Below are 7,314 nucleotides of genomic sequence, written 5' to 3'. Positions count from 1 at the left end.
AGCTCGGTCTGTTAAATCACCTGTCTTAATGCTCTTTGTCCGGAGATCAAATTTGGAAAGGCAGCAGCTGGAGAAAAATTAAAGCAGACAAATGTGTGTAAAAATGTTTCACTCCAACTGCTTTCATCACAGGCAATTCCTGACTAAATGATGAGGCTTAGGGCTATAAGTATCTCAGTCATTTCATCTGGAGTAAACTGAAACCAAGGTCAAGTCATAGCTGGTTTGTGTCCTTTTCCCTTCTAATCTTACACATTTCACTATGGTTATTTTATTTGAGTGTCTGCCACTTGCTATTTCAAGCTTCCAGTGGTATGCCTGCTCTGCACCCCTGTTTGCCAGCTAAAATGTTTCCACACCACTAGTGGACATGATTACATAATTTCAGATGCACTAAGGCCTGAAATTATTGGATTTTCTCCTTGGTACAAATGAATGCATGTAAGTTGTTTATTTTTAACTTCACCTCCTGTCTGTGAACTCCAGTAAAAGGAAATTAACTTTTCATGATGGCTGCTGGGGGAGGACAGGAGAGGAATAAAAGAAAAGCATCTGAGTGTGAGTGCAACAGAAAAAGAAGCGTGCTAAGTTCCCGGGTGATAGTGTGATGTTATTCCACCTGTTTCTTTAATTACTAGAAGTTGCTGAGCCTGATGAGCTGCCTCCACAGCCCTGGGAGGAGAGGAAGTGCTGATGGGGTCCCAGGCATGCAGCTTTTCAAGCTCACGCCAAGACTGTGCATGGAGTCATGTTCCTCCCAGGATTGTTCATCCACAAACGTGTAGGTCATCCGAGCTCCAAACTTTGAAGATCAGAAGAAATCTGTGTGGTCCCTTCTAATCTACAAAACCTTTTCTCTGATTAAGCACTTCAAGAGCAGGATTCACTGAATTTGGTAGCAATGGCTTGGTTTTGTGGCATTTAGTAAATAGGTGTATTCAGTACTGCCAGTATAGAGGGATTAATTTACTTCAGCCTCCTTTCCACTCCCAGGAATCTTATATAGTGTCTCCCATGCACCTAGTTAGCTCAGCAAGGTTATTTCCCAAAAAAATGTTTTAAAATAAAACTAGTTTGCCAACGGTATTCCCTTGTATCTGTTCATGTTTGAATCCAGAGTGGAAATGTGTTTAATCTGCAGCTTCTGTGTTAAGAACTAAGGGCATCCAAGCCCCTGGGATGGAGGTGTGTCTCTGAGCCTCCAGAGCCGAATATAATTGAAAGGGCTCAGGTTTCCAGTTCCTGCTTTAGTCCAGCTTCAGTGTTAACACACAGGATGTGTAATGACGGCCCTCAAAGGCCTCTTTGCATTCACACTTGCAATCCTCATGTCGTATTAGTGCCGACTTTGCCCCGTGTTTTATTTCATGCTTCCCTCACCACAAACATTTGCTGCTTGTGGAAAACCAGCTGGGGTGTCTCTCTCTCTTTCCCCTTTAATAATCTCTAGTTTGGGACCACTGATCCTTCAACAACCTTTTCTCTTTTTGATGTGCCCTCTGTTTTCTCTTATTTACAGCAACTGCCATGCTTGGGATTCTCTTGTTTGTCCTCTCCCTCCTCTCAATTTCTCAGAACAAGCTGAAAATGAGATTTAATAGGCCTCCCACTGTTGTTGCTCTTTTGAGATTACTGGGATCAGATGTTCTTCTCTTGAGAACTACATCAAAGAAAATGGAGAGGGTAAAGACCAGGATGCCCAGGAAGGTGATGGAGAGCGGGGATAAGGCAGGAAAAGAGTGGGTTTTAGCATGCAATGCTGTGGAGCAGGGCATTTTTGGCTTTGTTGGAACCTTTCCAGGGTTTTACAGAAGTGTCAGTGCCACTATGGTGTGAAAAGCTTAATAATTTTTTATAAAACCTTTCAGCAAGCCCAGCAACCTGAGTGTTGTATTTTTTTATCATGATTTTTTTGTGCTACTTGCTATAAACAACCCACTAATTTTAATGTGGGATTATTTGGCTGACCTATCCATCCCCATGTTCCCAGAAATCCTCTCCATATTAATTGCATTTCACTGCTGGAGACACCTGTTAGCAAGGGCACAGCTGAACAGGCTCTTAATACTTTAAATCTCTGATAATACTCCAGTTAAACCCCTCTTTCTTGTATTTTTTTTTCTTTTCTTTTTTTTTTTTTTTTTTTTTTTTTTTTTTAAATAAGAGAGCAGCTGGTTGAACTTGCTCCTTAGGAGCAGACTGAAGCTAAAATTTCAGCTCCTCTCTCTAGTGTGAGGTGACTTTGCAGCAGAGGTTCTGATGGTTTTTGAAGGCTGTCATTGCACTCCCCTTTGCCTCTTCTGCACTGATGGGGAGAAGAGTCACCCATGGTTTTCACTGGTAAAAGTAATCCACATGGTTTTATAGTGGGTCACAAAGCTCAAAGAAAGCAAATATGTATGGCAGTATGGCAGGGACTTTTTTGGGGCTTGTTTGTTTGTTTGTTTGGGTTTTTTTTGTTTGTTTTTTGTTTTGTTTTGTGTGGTGGTTTTTTTGGTTTGGTTTTCTTCTTTTTAAGTGCTGCATTTAATCCTGTTAGAAATGTGAGGGAAATTTCACAAAATTCAGAGTGTCTGAAGAAGGAGATAAGCCCTTCATGCTGTTCAGCTCTACAGTGTTTATGCCTTTTCCCCTCTATTTTCTTATCATTATCAGAGAGAGGTGGAAAGCTTTTGTCAGAATTTTCCTTTAAAAAGAGATAGTATTTGAATGTAAACAACTATGAGCACATGGTGTGACCGAGGGAGCGAGCAGTATCTTCAATTTCTGAATTTTCTGGCAATCATGAATGGTGTCAGGATCTTAACATGACTCTTAAGCTGCTCTGAGAACAGGATGGCTTCTATGGAAACCCACTAGACAAGTGATTCAAAAAACATCTTTTCAGAAAATTACTTCATCATATATGAGATTTCTTTTTAAAACTAACTACATGGGAGTTCTTGGCAATGATGGTCTCTACATCTGATGGTCTAACTAGCATGAAATAGAGCTGCTGCTCTCATTTATATACATTACACTATCTGGTTCCTCACTTGTGCTTTGGTAAAAGCATGAATTTTCAAGTTTCCCTCATGGGACTTCCCTGGCTTCTTTCACTTTACCTTTCATTTTCTTCCCCGCTATGTAGAAATACAGGATGATTATTAAATGGCTTTAGGAATTTTGCTGTAAGAGGCAAGAGAACATGCAGCTTCATAATTTTTTATTGCTGTCATCATAGTTTCTGATTGTCTTTTCAAGAAAGCATGACAATAGTGAGGTGGGGAAGATCATAACACGTGCAGTTTAGCTGGGAGAATTAATTATAGATATTTTCCTGGTCTAATATTTGTCAGGCAAATCACAGAATGTTTCTTATAAATACCTTTGTGCATACACAGTCATCAAGAGCTGTTTGATCCATGTATCACTCAAGACTATAATAAAATCCCATGACAGATGTCCATGAGCCTTACAGCATCCCAGTGGCAGGGAGGATGCAACACTTGTTGGAGAAGGGAATGGGATGACTGGGAAAAGGGGTGATGTGGGTACCAGCTGTGTTGGCTTCAGCGGGTTTGTGGCACACAGGAGAACTCCCCCCTGCCACCAGCCTCTTCGTGGGGGAACAGTGGTGGTAAGGCTGATCACAGCTGCAGAGCCTTCTTGTGCTCCTGCACTTGGAAATCAGTGAGGAGGTTTCTGGTGGGTGCTGTCCATTTTACCGTGGTCTATCCAGGATTGCCTTTCAGTTAAAAATCCTCAGCTGGCTTTCTGTATGAAAGTACATGTGCCTTTCATTCCTTCTGCTTCTAATTATTGAGCAATTTAATAATTATTCTAATTATTAAATTATTAGGAACTGTTTGTTATTTTTCTGTGTTATTTTTAAATCCAGGATGTTTTCTGAGGGAGGCAAGTGACCAAAAATATTTATACATTTTAGACTTATTTAGTTTAATTAAGCTTGGTAGACTTATTTAGTTTAATTAGCAATAATGTGGGAGTTTAACTGTTGTTATCAGATTAGAAATAAGTTTACTACTTTGTATTCTTTTGAATTTTTCTTTAAAAGAGTATTTTTTTTTCTGGTTTTCTTTTCTTTCTCTCCATAGTAAATATATTATCTATGCTAAGATTTCATGCTCTCAGTGCTAAATAACCCTCCCCCGCCTTCTTTTCCTAGCTGGGATTTATAATACACGCCAGAAAAAAATAGGTGCTGACTCTGCTGTGAACAGTGCCCCTTCATTATGAAACAGCCCTTGCAAACTTTTGGAAAATGGACCTACTGTGATAATAAATCTTCTCCCTTGACACACAGCACTGAATGTGGCTCTGACCACATAAACTGCACTCCCCATGATTCTGGGGCTGTTCACAATGCCAAACATTTATAAGCCAGTTGGCTTTACATTAATTAATTCCCAAGTCATTCACAAATAGCAACAATCACCTCGAAGTGCAGGGTTAGGAAAGGCTGGCATTTTTGAAAGGGAGATCTGTATATAAAAATTTATCATGCTCACAACAGGAAAAAAACCCAGCGCTTGAAACAACAATGGCTTTCTGCTTTTGGGCTAGGGGTCGCAGCTCCTTTCAGTTCAGCTTGTGGTGGTTTATTTATGATGGGTGCTAATTTCTGATGTTTGACTTCTTCTGTGACAGCCTTGGCTGGGCATCCTGCCCCAAGTGCAAGGTCCCTGCAATGTTGCCTGTAGGACAAGGCAGGGGAAATATGTAGGCTTTGGGGAGAATCTCAAGGATCCCAGGAACACCAGGGAAAGATTTAGCTTTATGACAACCTCTGCCAGATTGCTAGCTGCTTCTCACCTGGATTTCAGTCCTCGTAGCCTTTCCTTACAGGGTTTTAGCATCAATCGGTAGAGTTTTATGGTTCAGACATTAATGGGAGTAATTTTAAAAAACTGCCCAGGAGCGGTCTTGCTCTCCCTGCCTGTCACAGCTTTTAGGCTTTTAAGAGATTTTTTTTTTTCAGATGTGATTGAATTGCATACCTTGTTCCCATGGAGTGCAGCTTCCTTTGGCTGCTGTTGGCTGCCCCTTCTGCCATCTCCTTCCCCCAGCATTGGCCCACCCAGCCTGTCCTTGCCTTTGCTTCAGATCCCTTCCCTGTGCCCTCTAAGCTTCCCCATCTGTGCCTCGGCCTTCCTGCCCTTGGCTTTACTTCCTGTAGGGGTCCCCACTGGCCGGGTGAGTTACCTGTTGCCACTCAATCCCTTCCATCTCCATTGCTTTATCTTGCTCCCTGTGTTTTGTGACACTGGTGTTTTGTCTTGTAAGGCTGTAAACGTGTAAGGATACTTTACATTGGAAGCCAACCTAGAGAATGAAAGAGTTGGAGATGGGAACATTTTTTTTTCCTGGTTGGTCACCCATTGCTGGGTGCACATGGACCTTCATCCTCCTCCCTGCCAGTCTCTGCTGGGACAGCGGTCAGTGCACAGGAGCTGCCAGTGCAACTTGGCTGCTCTGTGTAGGAGCATTATGGCACAGGCTTAAAGGACACAATTACAGACGAATTTCACAGGATGGTGCCTCATCCAGGCCATGGGATTGACAGTGCTCATTCACTAAGCAGCTATTCAGTAGTTTTTCTTCATCATTTTTCAGCAGAGGAGGGAGTAGCTGATCCCTTAATTCCAACATCCTATTCAGATACTGCACTGAAGACAGAGTTATTAATTTCCTCTGAGGGTTTTTTGCTGTCATTCAGCATGACAGTACCCTGAGTGCTTTAAAAATATTAATGGGTTTATTTTCATAGTAGAACCATAAGATGGAAGAGCATTGCTTTCACACTGCAGTTGCAAGCAACAGCAAAGAGTGCAGGATCAAGGTCAAAGAGAATGCAAGGTTTAGACACGCAATAATTCTTTTTCCAGACAACATTCTGTTTATCACCTTGCTTCTATATCTGCATTTTATACAGCTCACTGAGTTCCATTTTGGCTGCTGCTGCCCAGTGAATGGTTCTGCCAAGTTCAGAGGCAGTACTGTGTGAGCTCTACACTGGTTAAGTCCCACAAGCTGTTTGGTCTAGACTCACTTAGTCCCACAACAGGCAGATGTATCTCCCCAGGTCAGTATTTGTCTGCTCTAATTTCTCCTTTTGTAATCTTCAGTCTCAGGACAACAACAGGCAAGACAGGAGCAATGCAAGGAACTTTAATTCTTCAAAACTTTAATTTAATGCTCAGTGCCTCCCAGACAGCTGAGGCAGAAATCCTATGGAGAGAGCACAGTAGGTACTCATGAAAATAAGGATCTCTTGCTCTGCCCAACAAAATCCCAGTTCAGCTCATTTTTTCTGATGCTCTTCAGGCTTCACTATAGCCATGACCCATGAGCTCCTTGTGCAAATACATAGCTAACCTGCTCCTTTTCTCCATTCCCCATGTGGTTTCTTGTCCCACCCTACCAACCAGCCAGCATTCCTACTTGATGCAACCTCAAGAAGTGGTGGTCCTGCTACCACATTAGATTGAGATATTGATATTCAACTCCATAGGTACTACAGTCTGCTAATACAAGGATTAACTGCAATATAAAATAAAGATTCCCTGCTTTTTATGTTGGTTGGTTAGGCATGCCACATGACAGAGCTTATCATGGTAATGGTATTTCTGCTGGATTCAGAAAAGATAGTGCCACAAAAATAAAACACATTGAGATTCATAGAAATCTGTCTGCATTCTGCTTCCAGTGAAGCTATTCGGGGCCAAATTTTCAAACATCAGTTTCTAGTTGCACCAACACAAGGAGCCCATGCAAAATACAAATATGCACCCTTAGGTTCTTACACATGCGGGCAGTGCCCATTCTTGCTGAAATGTGACATTCTGAGAACAGATGTTGCAAACTACTTGCACATATTTTGTGGGAGCAACAGTGGCATCAATCTTGCTGGAAACATAGCGCCCATTTTTACTTTTCTTTGCTTGGTAGGCCATTTATCTTGTTTCCTTTGGCGCTGGAAGTCTTCCCCATGCTGTTTTCTGTGTCTGGAAAATCTGCCCACCTTCAGCATGCCAATCACACTTCTTTTTCAAACCTCTTCTTCAAACTTCTCCTAATCCCTTTTATGTTGATCTTCTTACTGTCGTTTTCTTTCCAACTCAAGTCTGAATTGCCTCTTACATGGAGTTTTAAGTGTGTGTATTTATTCATAGTCCTTTGTGTAAGCTGTCTAGGTTAGTGCCCCCTTCATTCTGAAGTGAAAAATTAATTTTATATAGTTGTATTAACTTAATCCATCCCTTCAGCTCCACAATGCAAAGCCCTTTTTTGGAATAGTCCAATTCCTGTTTT

Source organism: Onychostruthus taczanowskii, unplaced genomic scaffold (genome assembly GCF_017590055.1).
Source record: "Onychostruthus taczanowskii isolate IOZ18803 unplaced genomic scaffold, ASM1759005v1 scaffold40, whole genome shotgun sequence".
Taxonomy (NCBI): Eukaryota; Metazoa; Chordata; class Aves; order Passeriformes; family Passeridae; genus Onychostruthus; species Onychostruthus taczanowskii.
The sequence above is the reverse complement of the archived record's forward strand: the minus strand, read 5'-3'. Positions refer to the sequence as shown.